The sequence below is a fragment of the Schistocerca americana genome, chromosome 1, assembly GCF_021461395.2.
Source record: "Schistocerca americana isolate TAMUIC-IGC-003095 chromosome 1, iqSchAmer2.1, whole genome shotgun sequence".
NCBI classification, from domain to species: Eukaryota; Metazoa; Arthropoda; class Insecta; order Orthoptera; family Acrididae; genus Schistocerca; species Schistocerca americana.
The window spans coordinates 15822393-15837929 of record NC_060119.1 but is presented as its reverse complement, the minus strand read 5'-3'; the positions used below and the strand labels follow the sequence as shown (position 1 = coordinate 15837929).

Genomic DNA, 15537 nt, shown 5'->3' with positions numbered 1-15537 from the left:
GAAAACTGGGAGGAAGTGCACCAGCATGCAGAAAAAATTCGGAAGTAACACCAGACCAAATTGCTTCCCACATCATTACCACCTCAAGAGTACCTCCTGACAAGAAACATACAAGACATATCAGACGACAGCTTCATGACCTTAAAAAGAAGGCATCTCCCTCATCTGAGTATACCCATCCCTTCACACTTTCAGACATTGACTCTGGACTGAAGGACCTCAAACCTCTTAAGGCACCTGGATTCGATGGTATCCACCCAGAATTCCTGATCCATATGGGAGGAAAAGCTAAGAAATGGCTGGCAGATTTCTTCACTGACATCCTGCTGACTGGTCAACTTCCATCTGAGTTTAAAAAGGTGAAGATAATATCTGTTCTGAAACCTGGCAAACCCAGCAACAGGGTAGAAAACTATCGCCCCATTTCCCTACTCAGCTGCTGCTACAAGCTTTTTGAAAGGCTAATATATAACAGAATAAGTAGCGCTATCTTAGAGAACGTTCCAGTTGATCAGGCAGGCTTCAGACCAGGGCGTAGCTGCTGCGACCAAGTATTGTCTCTCACATCCTTCATAGAGTCAGGATACCAAATGAAGCAGAAAACATCAGTGGCATTTGTTGATCTAACTGCCGCCTTCGACACTGTGTGGAGGGAAGGCCTTATCTACAAATTTCTCCGCATCATACCCTGCAGAACAATGGCTCGACTGATTAACAGCATGCTAAGTGATCGGAAGTTCCAGGTAATCACTGGAAGCAATATAAGTAAGGAGAGGAAGCTGAACAACGGATTGCCTCAAGGATCAGTTCTCTCACCCTTACTGTTCAACCTATATCTATCTGATCTACCTGACACTTCGTCCAGAAAATACTGCTATGCTGATGACCTGGCTCTAGCCGTCAAACACCAGGAAATGAAGACAACAGAAGAGATTTTAGCCAATGACCTGTCTGCATTAGACAATTACTTCAAAATCTGGAGACTCCAACCCCGTGTGAGTAAAACAGAAGTGTGTTGCTTCCATCTAAATAACCAGTTGGCGAACGTAAAACTGGAGGTAAGTTTCAGAGGCAGAATTCTTCATCACAACTGGAACCCAAAATATCTTGGTGTCATCCTGGATCGAACACTATGCTTCAAACAACACCTTCTTAACTTAGCTCAAAAGCTGAGGACTCGAAACAACATCCTCCATAAGCTATGCGGAACTACCTGGGGATCTTCAGCAACCACCCTGCGAACTTCAGCTCTGGGCTTGGTATACTCAAGTGCTGAGTATTGTGCACCTGTTTGGATGAATAGTCATCATACAAGGCTTGTTGATACCCAGCTGAATACGACAATGCGCATAATATCTGGCACAATCAGATCTACTCCAGTTTATTGGCTTCCACTGTTAACCGGTATAATGCCTCCTGATCTACGCAGATGTACTGCCCTTATCAGAGAATTCCACAAGATCTCCAGGAATTCTAACCTACCCGTGCATAGCGACCTGCCACTTTTAAATTGCAAGAGACTGAAATCACGTCATCCAACTCTGTGCGATGCTGCTGACATGGTTGCTAAGAATTTCAAACCTCTTGAAGAATGGAAAGGTCGGTGGGAAGCAATGACAGATGTGCACCTGCATAACATCTTCTCAGGTGCTAAACTTCCAAGTGGATTCGACTTACCACGCAAGACGTGGTCTACTCTCAACAGAATCCGTACCAGCCATGGGCGATGCAGGGATGCTCTCTTTAAGTGGAACAAGCTGCCTGATCCAGCTTGTGACTGCGGGGCTCCATACCAGACTGTTCACCACATTGTCAGTGAATGCAGGATTCGAGCCTATCACGGCGCCAAAGAGGACTTCCTGCTAGCAACTCCAGATGCAGTGCGCTGGATTGAAGGACTGGATATTCAGTTGTAAAGACATACTTAAGTTTCTTGTGTGTCAATATGTACATATGTATATGTAATATCATGATATGTCTGTATTAGCCATACGCTAAATAATAAATAATAATAGAGTCAGATACACGCTGTGGCACAGGGTGCTGTCCATTATTCTCCTGACTATGATGTCCAGCTATGGTAGTCTTCCTTCTTCTTTGGTCTCCATAGTGAATTTGATTTTGTGGCGTGTGGAGTTCAGATGTACAAAGAAGTCAAGAAGTTTGTCTCTTCCATGAGGCCAGATGACAAGTGTGTTATCCACATAACAGAAGAAGAAGAAGAAGAAAAGAAGAAGATTGATTTCCATTTGGTTGACATCAGGGCCTCTTCCTCGAAGTGCACCGTAAACATATTCACAATCTCTGGTCAGAGTGGGCTGCCTATTGCGACTCCATCTGTTTCCGGGAGGTGGGTGTGCCACGAGTCAGTGAAGTGGGAAAGTTGACCAAGTAATATGTGTGACGTGTCATACCTCGACCGATATTGAGAACAGAATAAAAAATTCAGAGGCATTACTTTTCAGCACTCCCATGCATATTCTGTATGCAAGAAAAGCATATGGAGCAGGTTTCTCATTCAGAAATTCTATTTCAGTGTTGGTTGTTTACACGAAGACCGTGTTAAGCATAATGGAAGAAGGAGAAATGTTTATCAGCATTCCAGATTTGGCAGTGGCAGGCTCATGGTCTGCTGAGACTCTGGTTTATTGTTTCACTATATTGCTGCTTGCATTGCTCAGAATCTCATTTTGTGCCAACATAGAATTGGTAGGTTCAGGAGGGCCATGCTAAATGCCTTGCAGGGCCTCAGTAGTGCCACCCAACTAGCACCTGAGAGGGCAGACAAGTGTTCGCTCATGCGTACGTGATCCTGCAGTGAAGTTGTGTACATTTAGTCAGGAAGTGGGCTTGTATACAGTGAGACAGATATCCACACAGACAATGTGATGGCATCTGGAGCAGCACAGACTGTCAAGCCCTTAATGCAGCTCTAGAGAGAGGTGAACTGACAGCGGTGCAACTGACAACAATGCCAGACACAGGAATGGCACTGTGTCATCGTGTCAGACGAGTCTCGGTTCTGCAACATCGTCACAATTGATGTACTTGTGTTTGGAGGCTCTGATGCCAACAGACCTGGCCAGATTGTACCTGTCATTCTCATGCGGGTCCAGCATGTGATGTGATGGTATGGGGTGCAACTGGATATATGTCACAACTTCTGGTTCACATTTCCAGTAATTTGGACAGCAGTCATTGCATTTGTGTTTTGTTAAGGCCTATCCCTGTGCCCTATTTTCAAGGGCTCCGTGATTGTAGATTGTATTTTATTGGTCCTGTTGTCTACATAGCAGCTTATGCATAAGACATTGGACAAGTCAAGTTATAAATATACAGGCTGAAAGTAATTTCAAAGCATACATATTTAAGCTTACAATAATACACTTTACACACAAGTATTTATATAACACATTTCATAAATTTAAATATTCTTCAATGGAATAAAAGCAGTGATGCTGTAAATATGACTTTAGAGATTTTCCATATGTATTGACCTCAGTGATAGCTTTTATGTTTTCAGGAAGTTTGTTATAAAGCTTAACTCCCATGTGAAAAGTACCTTTTTGGCACAGTGCTATGCTGATTTGAGTCATATGTATGTTCCTGTTTTGTCTGGTAAAGTGCTCATGTATATCACAGTTTTTTTTAGCCTCTGGTCCTTGCCTATTACATTTAATTTAAAGAACAAAAGGGTTTCCATAATGTATACACACGGTAATAGGAGAATACCAGATTTCTTAAACAGGGGTTTACAAGAGTCTCTAGGCTTGCACCCAAACAAGATTCTAATGGCCCTTTTTTGTAGTTTAAAAGTGCTATTAGCTATTTTAGAGTTTCCCCAGAAGGTGACCCCATATCTAAGACGAGAATGAAAGTACGCATGATATGCATTCAATACTGTTTTCTCACTACAGCATGATTTTAATGAACAAAGAAGATAACGTGTTTTGGTCAGTTCTGCATTGAGACATTCAATATGCTTGTTCCATCTGATGTTACTCTGCAGCCAAAGTCCTAAGAATTTGGTTTCAGTACTGTTACCAACTGGTTCGTCATTGATAGAGACTGATGGGATAAACATGTCCTTGTTAGGAACATTGTGGAATTTTAGAGCAACGGTTTTCTTACTGTTTATTACAAGCCGATTACTCTGTGCCCAGCTGCTAAGTTGTTTCGTGACTGTGTTTACTGTCTGCTGTAACTGTTCATCGTCGTCTCCTTTTAGTAGAATCGTGGTGTCATCTGCAAATATGATTGATTTGTGTGCATCAATATTTAAGCTTAGATCATTTATGTACAGAAGAAACAGAAGGGGTCCCAATACGGATCCTTGGGGTACACCACAATTTATTTGTTTATAGTCAGATAAGTGATTAGATACAGTTTTTAGTTCAATATTTGTGTGCTTGACGCACACTGCCTGCATACGATTTGTCAGGAAGGAACTGATCCACTTGTTGGACAGACCTCGAATACCATATCTTTCTAGCTTTGATAGCGGAATTTTATGGTCCACCATGTCAAAAGCTTTTGACAAGTCAATAAAGACTCCTATTGTTTCCTGTTTTTTGTCCATCAGGTTGAGGATGAAATTGATGCACTCATAGACAGCAGTTGTCGTTGACCTCTTATTTCTGAATCCATGTTGTTCATTACATAGGATGCTGTTTTTATTTATAAATTTCATAAGTTTCTCATACATAACTTTTTCCAGTACTTTAGAGATGCAGGAGGAAATTGTGATGGGTCTGTAGTTATTTACATTGTCTTTATCCCCTTTTTTATATACAGGAATAACTTTTGATGTTTTTAACACATCAGGGAAAGTGCCTGCCTGAAGTGAGCAGTCGCATAAATGTGTGAGTACTTCAGTTAGGTTTGATGCGCTCTTCTTTAACACTGTTGCAGGTATACCATCAATACCTGCCGATTTGGAATTTTTTAGTCCTTTTATTGCTTTAGCTACTTCATCTTGTGAAACAGAACCGATGTACATTGATCCTCTACATGTACTTATTTTATATTCATTTGCCTGGATGCTCTTAAAGTTTGATTGTAACATATTTTCAGCAACACCTGTGAAAAAGTTGTTAAATGTGTTAGCTTCTTCTAAGGGGTTTGTTACTTTTTTATTTTTATGTGATAGTGTTATATTTTTCCAAGGTTGTCTGTATTCTCCACATTCTTTTTTATAACACTCCACATAGCCTTTGATTTATTAGCTGAATTATAAATGATTTCATCATTATGCATTATTTTTGCTGCTTTTATTACTTTTCTTAATATTTTGGAGTATTTTTTATAGTATGCGCGTACTACAGGTGAGGAATTTTTCGAGTTACATATTTCATGAAGTAGTCTTCTCTTCTGGCATGAAACCCTTATTCCCTTTGTGATCCAGCTGTTTGTTCTAGAGTTTCCCCGTATGGTTAATGTTTTCAGTGGGAATGCAAGTTCAAAGAAATGGGTTAATGTATCAACGAAAGTGTCGAATTTTTCATTTATATCATTCATTTTGTACACTCCTAGCCATTTTTCTTTGTGTAATAAGTTGTTGAAGTAGTTCACATTATGCTGATTATAGCTTCGATATGCTGTTCTAAAAGACATGTTGTTAATAATACTGCCTTGTACTTTTATGCTTAATATTTGAGCAATATGATCACTAAAACCTGCATTGAAAATTTTTAGTGAGGTGTTGTGTAAACTCTTATTTACTAGAAACTGATCAAGAGCTGTTTGACAAGTTTCTGATACTCGGGTAGCTGCTTTTATTTCAGCCTTTAAATTGAAGGACGTTGCAAGGTTCAAAATGGTCTCCCTATTTCCACTATTCGTGAGGAAGTCAATATTGAAGTCACCACAGATTATAAATTCACAATCCATTTTATTTACTTTATTTAGCAATGACTCCATTTTGTTTAAGAAAAGTTCAAAATTCCCAGACGGTGATCGGTAAACTGTAGCAATAACCAGGTTGAACTGAGTAATTTTTATAGCTGCAATTTCATAATCCTTTTCGACATTTGCCCTAGTTAAGTCAGGTAGTGTAATAAAATCTACATTATCCTTTGTGTAATTGCTACCCCACACTGTTTGCTGTTTTTCCTGCAGTAGTAAGCAGCCAAGACAAATTTGTTTATTTTAGTATTCTGGATTAATTCTGGGTTAAGCCAGTGCTCAGAAATGCATAACACTGAGATATCATTAAGTTCATGTGTTAATAGAATGTTAATTTCATCGATCTTATTACGCAGGGATTGCACATTATGGTGATAAATTTTTAAATTGGGCGTATTCACGATTTGGTAATTGGGAATCATATTTACAGCATCACATATCTCTAGTTTAATGTCAGCAGCGTTGTATTTTCGTTCTTCTTTCTTGTTTATTTTGTTTTCCTCGCTGTTGGAAGGATGTTCAGGAAGCTGATAAATTGTTCTATCCCTTACAAGTCTTTCTTTGATGTTATCTTTTAACAAGATAATGCAAGACTACACATCACCTGAGCTGTACTGAGCTACCTCGATACAGAGAGTGTTCCACTGTTGCCGTATCCAGCATTTTCTTCAAATCTGTCACCTGTGGAGAACGCCTGTTCACAGGATGCCAAGAGATGGGTATGCCACCAGTCGCCAGCCACCAGTCGCCAGCCACTACAGTTGAAGAACTCTGACATATGACATTCAGTTGAGTAGCATGAAATGATGTACCCATGGCTGTAATCCAACCTCGATTTGATATCCAGTGTGATGAGAGCTGTTCTGCTGTTCCAGTTTCAATACTGAAATTCATATATTATTTTTATGCTATCCTAACCAGATTGGACTGTGGTGTCATACAGCATAAAATATCTTACAACGTGTTGAATTAGTTATGAGAAGTGTAGAACAGCCAGCAGGGGAAAGATGTTGGCAATGAGACAGCTTTTATGTATAACAGCAGTACAGTGTTTCACAGTGCATAATGCTTCCGCAGATTGAGAACAAAATGTGTGGTTTGCTTTCATCCATTTTCACAAACATAGCCTAAAAAATAATGTTGACATTACTGTGCATTTCACTCTGAGGCATATTGCACTCTGAGAATGTTCATCGAATTCAGTTACTTTGTATTATATTTCAGTAACAGTGACATAATAGCAAATTGGACTGTATGAGTTTTTATGGATTTTTTTTCCAGACACACACTACCATTTCTTCAGATTTATTTAATTTGGGTATAAATCCTTTCCAGCATATATGCTGTACACAAAATGTTGAACATAAAATGTAGCTATCTGCTGATTTAACATCTTGCTGAGTATACCGGTACAATATTTTGTTGTAACAAATAGTTCAATGTATTTTACACACTTATAAACTTATTTATACAGTTATAGTAATTTATACCATTACATTAATGTTGTACCTTAATGTTCTGGAAGACGATATTATAAGGAACCTCATACTTTTCCTGGATGATAGAGTTGTCTATAATGAATTATTGCCTGAAAAAAATCTGCACAAATTTGAGTCAGATCATAACATTTCAATTTGGTCCAAAGATAGGCAACTGAGTTTAAGTTTTCAGAAATGTAAATTGGAGCACATCACAAAACAAAAAAAAGACAGTATTGTATGACTACATTATCAAATAATTACAGTTTTAATTGGTCAACTCATACAAATATCTGGATGAAATGAAATGGTGACATAGACTCACTTGTAGGCAAAGCAGAATGCAGACTTCAATTCGTTGGTAAGATACTGGAAAATGCAATCAGTCTATAGAGGACATTGCTTACAAAATACTTGTGTGGCCCATTCTAGAATATTGCTTAAGTATGACCCATAACAAATAAGGCTAATGGCAGACATTGAATGTATACAAAATAGTGTAGCATGATTGATCATAGATTTATTTGATGCATGGGAGAGCATCAAGAAGCTACTAAAAATTGGAAATGCCAGACAAATGAAGATAGACACCAAATATATGACAAAACCTAACTTATGAAATTTCAGGAACCTGTATTAAGTGAGGTATTTAGGGATTATACAATAACCGCATATGTATCACTCCTATAGGGACCATGAAGGCAAGATAAATTACAGCATGCACAGAACCATTTAAAGAATCATTCTTCCCACACTCCACATGAGCATTGAATGGGGAAAAACCATAATGTGTGGTACAACAATGTACTTTGTCGGACAAACCCACAGTGGTTTATACAGTGTGCATGGAGACATGGAATCAGTTGACAGTAGCTGGGTAATGGTTCATATTGATTCCCATTTCCCTGTTGCAGTAGGTGATCTTATGCCTCTAATTATTTTTTCATTGCTATCTTAACTTGCATTCTTCAATTCAGTTTATTAACCCTTCTTATCTCTTTGTATTAGGGCAAATGTACAGTTAACTTTTAAGGAATTTGTATTTTCAATTTATCAACTGGAGTTTTGTTTCATATGCAGCAGCAATGTTACAAATTATTTGTTTCAGTTTCTTTAGAATAATTTGCTGTTTCACGGGTGCCTTGAAGGAAATAAAAGATTTCGAAAGTGTCTTAATGACAACCGATGGCCTCATGTTGACAAGACAGCTGGTTGCCTTGCAGAGGGCAGGGCTTGACGGTCTGAACATCAGCTTAGACACCCTGCAGTCCCAACACTACAACCAGATCACGAGGAGGAAAGGCTGGGAGCGTGTCATGGTTGGCATAGATCTAGCCTTGCAACTTGAATACGACCCTGTGAAGGTATTACTAGTGCAGCTGTCATCGCATGCAGACTTTCATAAACAAAAGATATAAATCTGTTGTTAAGAATATCAATACAAGAATCACCATTTTAAAGCAGTATGCCCTCACCCTCGCCCCCATCCCCGCTCCCACCCTCACCGCTGTCTCCACACTGCAGCTGTAAGTGAAGGAAGGTATATTAAGACAGAAGAAGTAAATTTTAGCTGACGATGCTAACAGTTTCGTAGTTTATACAACATAAAAAGGATGCCTTGCAAGTTTACCAATTAAAAATCTTATATTTTCCTCGCAAGAGAGTCTTATGAGACTCAAGATCTTTACAGTTTCTCTTTTTTTCTTTTGTGTCTTTAGTTTAAAATAAGTTTCCACTATTGTGGTGTTGTTTTGGTAAAAATACTCGATTGTTTGGAAAAATTATTCTTAATTCTGTAGTCACATTTTTGTTGTGTCTAAGTACTACTGGTTTCAGTAGCAAGTGCCAGCATCAGTTCATCTTATTATCAAACATTTCTGTGCAAAATAAAAGCTGACCACTGTGGCCTAGCGGTTCTAGGCACTTCAGTCCAGAACCGTGCTGCTGCTATGGTCGCGGGTTCGAATCCTGCCTCAGGCAGGGATGTCCTTAGGTTAGTTAGGTTTAAGTAGTTCTAAGTCTGGGGGACTGAAGACCTCAGATGTTAAGTCCCATAGTGCTTAGAGCCATTTGAACCATTTTGCAAAATAAAAAGCTTCTGTACAACTGCAAACTAGACATACCATTTTCAGGGTGCAGTTCACATCTATTGAAAGCACAACAGTGACCTTTACTTTTAGTAGATAAGACACCTACTGAAGTAAGTGACTTGATGACTGCACACAAGAAGTTGTCATTTATTCCATATGTAGCTACCATGCAGACTCATATTTTGTATTAGTTTGTCCTTACTCTTCCAAAAGGTTAAACCTTGTCTCTGCAGCCACAGCTTCCTCTCTTCAGCAGTTGTCTTCATCTCCATGTGTGAAGAAAATCCCATTCATTGATCATATTGTTTAAGTAGGATGTTCTCAGTCATCCCCTTGTTTTCTTACCTACGATCTTGCCTTCAGAAATGTTTTTTAAAAGATTATCGTCTCCAGTTAAGTGTCCAGTGTATTTTGCTTTGCCCTGGCCTATAACTTTCAGTGGTTCTTTCTTCTCTCCTATTTCCTTTAATTTTTCTGTCAATGCAGATAGTTCTTGTACTTCTCCTCCAGAACCACATTTCAGCAGGTCTGAGGCGAGCTTCCTTGGGCTTTTCTAATGTACAGATTTTGCATCTGTGTGTCAGAACACTCCACACAAAGGTCTTTACAAATATTTTCTTAATGTGGAAGCTGATATGTTTATTCAGTTGCAGCTTCTTCTTATTTTGGAAGGAACTCTTCACCTGTGCTATTCTTTTCTTGAATGCCTTGAAATATTGATTGTTTTCTTGCAAAATGCTACTGAGATATTGAATTTCAGTTCCTTTCTTGAGTTGCTCATTGCCTGTTCTTGTGTCAGTCCTACCTCCTCCTCCTTTCTTGTCTGTAGCCATAACTTTTGTCTTCTTTGTATTCATTTTTAGCTTTAGTTTTACCACTTCTTGATTTAAGGCCTGAAACATTTTATTTAGTTCCTACTCTGATTTACTATTGCGATGTCGTCAATCTGCAGTGTATATGCATGCAATTAAGTTTCCATATCGACATCATGCTCCAAAAACCACCTAACTGTGTGTGGCAGGGGGTACGTCTCATGCCACCAACTGATCCCCTCTGCCTTGTTCCACTTGTGAACAGTGCTTGGGAAGAATGACTGTCAGTACACTTCTGTATTATCTCTAACTTCTCAAATTTTCTTCTCGTGATCATTTCGTGAATTGTATATGAGAGAAACTATTATGTTGTCAGACTCTTCTCGGAAACTACTCTCTCGAAATTTGGGTAGTAAATCTTTCCGTGATGCACAACTGCTCTCTTATGGCATCTACCACTGGAGTTGCTGAGCATCTCTGTAATGATCTCACAGTGACTAAATGATCCTGTGACAAAACACTCCGCACTTCATTGGATCTTCTTTCTCTCTTCTGTCAGTCTTACTGGGTAAGGACACAGGGGTAATTTACATTCACTTAAGATTCTTCCTGTGAATCTTAGTCTGGCATCTGCTTTTCTATTGCTGTTTTATGTGGTCATTCCACTTTAAGGTTGCTCTGGATAGTTACTTCTAGATATTTTATGGTAGATTCTGTTTCCAGCAATTTGTCATTAATAGTGTAGTTGTACAGTATTGGATTTCTTTTCCTGTGTGTGTGTGTGTGTGTGTGTGTGTGTGTGTGTGTGTGATATGTTACATTTATTTATGTGCAGGGTCAACTGCCAGAGCCTACATCATTCACCAATCCTCTGCAGGTCATTGTGCAAATTGATACTGTCTTCTGTTATTGCTACTTTCTGATGGACAAGTGTAGTACCTGTGAACAATATTAAGGAGCCTCTGACACTTTCTACTGGATCATTTATATACATTGTAAATGTAATGGTCCTATCACATTTCCATGGCGTATTCCAGAAATTACCTTTTGATTCTGGTCATCTTTTCTTTGTTGTTGTTATTACTTCCTTGATGAACATATTAAGGAAGTAAGGTGATAGAAGGCACCCGTCTCTCACTGCCCTTCTGGTTTTCCTTCTTTCATATCCGGTTCAGTACTCTGACTTTAGTATATACTCAAAATTAATCATCTGTCCTGCCACTTTGGACATTACTTTAAGGAATGATGATATAATGGTAATCTGTTTATTAAACAATATTTTAACGATACACTATGCTTTCTGATCATATAGTGGTTTGATGATGGAATTTGATACTGAAATTAGTAATCATTAGACAAAATAAAAGTGAAGCTATAATAAAAGAAAGTAATATTTTGGATCATGTCAGTTGTTGTTCCAAACAACAGCACGTCAGGAATAGGTTCAAATGGCTCTGAGCACTATGCGACTTAACTTCTGAGGTCATCAGTCGCCTAGAATTTAGAACTAATTAAACCTAACTAACCTAAGGACATCACACACATCCATGCCCGAGGCAGGATTCGAACCTGCGAACGTAGCGGTCATTCGGTTCCAGACTGTAGCGCCTAGAACCACACGGCCACTCTGGCTGTCCAGGAATAGGTACTAAATTATTTGTCCGCTGATGACCTCACAGCTTAGAACACTAAAACACAAATGTTAATTGTTTGTTATGTCCCCTGGTAGAGTTTACAGCTGTTTACAGTTCACGATTGGTTGTTGGAGATTGGACATTACTCACATAGTGTATTTAGTGCACAGTGCAGAAAAAGGCAGTGTCCAGAAAAGTAAACAAGTGTAAAGGCAAAAGTTTCATGACAGGATGTTGTGTCACCATACTTGGAAGACAATTATAGCCAAAGACAGAAATTTAAAAGAAACTGGCTCACTTGAGCTGCGGAGACCTAGTCGAGGATTCTCAGTAGATAATTGTTAGCACAGTAGAATTTATAAAGAGACAATGTCAGTTCGTGTCAGGGAAGGTTGATTGGTAAGTATCTATCAGCTTTCTCGTAAAACTCACAATTTGAAGAATACACATCAAGGAAAAGGTAGAAGTCCAACAGTGTCAAATCTAGACAATAATATCGATCATGCAACAGTTTTGCAAAATCCCCAGTTGTACTTACTTTACTTACTTACTTACTTACTAACTTACTCAGATTTGCTGTGTACCATACAAGGAACTGGTTTCCACTAGTTCACTTGATCAGCTGCCAAGTTCTCACCTTCCTTCAAGTTTGTGTCCATGGATTGAAGATTCATTGCAAAAGTTCCAGGTGTTAAAAGGTCTTCCTGTACATCTGTATCTGTCCATTGATTTCAACAACAGTGTTGATTTTGGGATTCTTCCACCTTACATGCGTAGAACATAACCTGCAATCTTCAGTCTTCTTTCAACAATAATTTTGTGCAGGCTGTGTAGACCTCTTATTCTCAGCACTTCATCGTTTGTAACTTGGTTGGGTTAACATCTTCAGAATTCATCTCTAGCATTGTTGGTGAAAAACATGGAGACTGTGTGCTGATTTTACTGACATTTTCCAAGTCTCACACATATAAACGATAAAGGAGTGCAGTCAAAGCTTTGTTGGCATATTACAGACCTAATTGCCATATGGACTGATTTTCCAGTTCTGCTGGTGATTTCTGCATCTGTGACCTCATTATTACATATAAAGCTACCGAGATATGGCAATCTGTCAACATCTTGTATTATCTTCTATTGCACTGTAATCGGGGAAGAGACGAGTAATTTCCACTTACTTTGCACATTCTGTTTACCTTATCCCTATTAATTTTCAGCATTTTCAGCATTTAATGAGAAAGCATATAAAAATTAACTTGATGCCTTCCAAGGAGACGGTCTCTACTTAGTCTCTACTCCTTCAAGCCTGACTTTGTAAGTGTAGACCAGACATGGCTTAAATTCAGAGAAATAGTATCGACATCAATTAAGAGATATATACCAAATAAATTGAAAGGATACCAAATAAATTAAAAGGGTGGTGCACAAAATATGTCAAAACTCAGCTGCAGAAGCAATGAAAAAAAGCATGTCAAAATTTAAAAGAATGCAAAATCTCCAAGATTAGCGATGTTTTACTGAAGCTCGAAACTTAGAGTGGGTTTCAGTGCAAGATGTGTTTAATAGTTCCCATAGTGAAACTTCGTTTTGAAATCTGGAAGAAAATCCAAAGAGGTTCTGGTTGCATGTGTAGTACACCAATGGCAAGACACAACCAATACCTTCACTGCGGAATAGCTGTGGTAATATTACTGATGACAGTGCTACTAAAGCAGGGTTACTAAACACGGATTTCTGAAATTTCTTCACCAAAGACAACAAAGTTATTATTGCAGTATTCAAATCAAGAACAACTGCAACTGTGAGTAACTTAGTAGTAGCTCTCCTCAGTGTCATAAAGCAGTTGTGTTTCTTTCAGAGAATGCTGATACAATAGCTCCATTAGAAATCATATATAGCCCTGGAGATTCTAAAAGGTATCAGATAGATTATATAATGGTAGGACAGAGATTTAGGAACCAGGTTTTAAATTGTAAGACATTTCCAGGGGCAGATGTGGACTCTGACCACAATCTATTGGTTATGACCTGTAGATTAAAACTGAAGAAACTGCAAAAAGGTGGGAATTTAAGGAGATGGGACCTGGATAAACTGAAAGAATCAGAGGTTGTACAGAGTTTCAGGGAGAGCATAAGGGAACAATTGACAGGAATGGGGGAAAGAAATGCAGTAGAAGAAGAATGGGTAGCTTTGATGGATGAAGTAGTGAAGGCAGCAGAGGATCAAGTACGTAAAAAGACGAGGGCTAGTAGAAATCCTTGGGTAACAGAAGAAATATTGAATTTAATTGATGAAAGGAGAAAATATAAAAATGCAGTAAATGAAGCAGGCAAAAAGGAATACAAATGTCTCAAAAATGAGATCGACAGGAAGTGCAAAATGGCTAAGCAGGGAGGGCTAGAGGACAAATGTAGGGATGTAGAGGCTTATCTCACTAGGGGTAAGATAGGTACTGCCTACAGGAAAATTAGAGAGACCTTTGGAGATAAGAGAACCACTTGCATGAACATCAAGAGCTCAGATGGAAACCCAGTTCTAAGCAAAGAAGGGAAAGCAGAAAGGTGGAAGGAGTATATAGAGGGTCTATACAAGGGCGATACACTTGAGGACAATATTATGGAAATGGAAGAGGATGTAGATGAAGATGAAATGGGAGATACAATACTGCGTGAAGAGTTTGACAGAGCACTGAAAGACCTGAGTCGAAACAAGGCCCCTGGAGTAGACAACATTCCATTGGAACTACTGACGGCCTTGGGAGAGCCAGTCCAGACAAAACTCTACCATCTGGTGAGCAAGATGTATGAAACAGGCGAAATACCATCAGACTTCAAGAAGAATATAATAATTCCAATCCCAAAGAAAGCAGGTGTTGACAGATGTGAAAATTACCGAACAATCAGTTTAATAAGCCACAGCTGCAAAATACTAACACGAATTCTTTACAGACGAATGGAAAAACTAGTAGAAGCCGACCTCAGGGAAGATCAGTTTGGATTCCGTAGAAATACTGGAACATGTGAGGCATTACTGACCTTACGACTTATCTTGGAAGAAAGATTAAGGAAAGGCAAACCTACGTTTCTAGCATTTGTAGACTTAGGGAAATCTTTTAACAATGTTGACTGGAATACTCTCTTTCAAATTCTAAAGGTGGCAGGGGTAAAATACAGGGAGCGAAAGGCTATTTACAATTTGTACAGAAACCAAATGGCAGTTATAAGAGTCGAGGGACATGAAAGGGAAGCAGTGGTTGGGAAGGGAGTAAGACAGGGTTATAGCCTCTCCCCGATGATATTCAATCTGTATATTGAGCAAGCAGTAAAAGAAACAAAAGAAAAATTCGGAGTAGGTATTAAAATCCATGGAGAAGAAATAAAAACATTGAGGTTCGCCGATGACATTGTAATTCTGTCAGAGACAGCAAAGGACTTGGAAGAGCAGATGAACGGAATGGATGGTGTCTTGAAGGGAGGATATAAGATGAACATCAACAAAAGCAAAACGAGTGTAATGGAATGTAGTCGAATGAAGTAAGGTGATGCTGAGGGAATTAGGTTAGGAAATGAGACACTTAAAGTAGTAAAGGAGTTTTGCTATTTGGGGAGCAAAATAACTGATG

At 38.8% G+C, this 15537-nt stretch overlaps 1 pseudogene; it reads left to right on the top strand.

Moving 5' to 3' along the window:
* The window catches only part of LOC124622292, a 176317-nt pseudogene that overhangs the window by 111964 nt on the left and 48816 nt on the right, over nt 1-15537 (top strand).